Source organism: Priapulus caudatus, unplaced genomic scaffold (assembly GCF_000485595.1).
Source record: "Priapulus caudatus unplaced genomic scaffold, Priapulus_caudatus-5.0.1 Scaffold680, whole genome shotgun sequence".
Taxonomy (NCBI): Eukaryota; Metazoa; Priapulida; class Priapulimorpha; order Priapulimorphida; family Priapulidae; genus Priapulus; species Priapulus caudatus.
This window is the reverse complement of record NW_014577741.1, coordinates 158,462-160,272: the sequence shown is the minus strand read 5'-3', so window position 1 is coordinate 160,272 and position 1,811 is coordinate 158,462.

Sequence of the window (1,811 nt, the reverse complement as noted above, 5' to 3'; positions counted from 1 at the left end):
CATATATACCATTGAATTTCTTTATTAGTATGTCAAAGGGCTTGTTGAGGGTCCATTATGCAGAGCTTCCAATTGAAATGGCCCATGACATTGTCAAGTGGAATTGTGTTTTTCGGAACCCCAAAGAAAATGTCTCCCTCTTACATGCACCCCTTCCCTGATCAATCACGCATTCAGGCGTAAACAATAACAGAGATAAAATTCTGTTGAGTTTGTGGCTATTGACGCGCGTGCATTGACGTACAAGACCGTTGAAAGCACAGGCACTTGGAACGTCTCAATAAAAATAAATATTCACAAAATTTTTCACAATGATTGACCGCCTGTGTGCAAAATAGGTGAACGTATGTCAAACAGATATACGGGTAATAATTAGTACTTACTGTGACATATCGGTGACTAACTGACACCACTAAATTGATAAAATGTTCCATGCACCTTAAGAAATTGTGAGAAATTACGAGGTTATCATTGCAGAACTCTCCAACACCGCCCATCCTCATGTCACAAAGCTATATGTAAACAAACACGCGTGTTGCGAGGTGCCTGCCTCCGATATCCATTTCGAGGCCCGCTAAGCCAAGCATAAAGCGCGCGGGCAAGACGTCACACACACAGCTACGTTCATTGGCTAAAACAATCGAGTAGCGCGGTTAGGGATTTTCGGAATTATTTAATTTTAAGAAAAACTTCAATGTTCAATATATGACGTACTTGTTCACTTCCGAAAGCGGGTAAAAATGCCGAATGTTTCCACTTCGATGCGAAATGCACCGGCCGGACATTTTATTATTTACGAAAAGTAAACAAGCTGGTGAAAGACAGTTGGTACAGTGACTGGTCACGTCGGTGACGCTCCATTCATGCCCATCAACGAAGAAGGCGGGGCTTATTCTGATTACGGAGATGCGAAAATGCAACAGAAGGACGTAGCGCAGTGCGCTAAACAGCGTGTTATTTTCGTATTTGTGCCAAACTCTATCGTAGGAAACCGTTCTAGCCTAGCTTTGGTGCTGTAATGGGTCCTACCTTTCAACTTATAAAAACACGGGTGCGGCGTAGGCTGTGATTGGAAGACACAAAGTGTCAATCCGCGGCGCGCCTCGGCATCATAGCCGCATCACGTCTAGATACTGGTATGCTTACGTGATCCGTGAAGATGAGGCGCTCTTGCTTGTGGCCGCAATACTGGCTTGACCCGTCTCGGTCGCACTGGACCCACCGCACTGGACTGGGCCGGGTAGGCTAGGCTGGGCCGAGCGTATTACTGAGAGCAGATCCCAGTATTTATACCACAAGCTCAGCGTGGGTAGGGAGGCCTACCTTCCCATCATGCTTCTCGAGAGACGCGTGATCGAGTCGTGTTTTATGTCACGTACATCACATGACAAGCCAGACATCACCCCAGAGGTTTCGTTTCTACAACCGGTGAAAATCACGTGATCGCTGTCATAGCCACCAGGGATGCTGTGCATCGATATGTATATATATCAGAAGCGAATAGCAAACATACAACAAACAAAACTATTTTTATTTACTTATAATAATGCGTATACGCGTACAAATATTAATAGCGTGTCTATGATCACGAACGACTTGTAAGCACAGAGAACTGATTCACGAACTATCAAAATTGGTTTATTGTCGCTAGAATATCGCAAACATTGCTTGGTGTTTGAAACTTCAGCCAATACACAGTGATTAGCGGTATGCGCACCAGTAGACGCTAACACACACACAACTAGACAGAGGGCACTCACGGAGAGTGCATACCTCCGCGAGCATGTAACATGTATGGGCTCGCCGGTGGC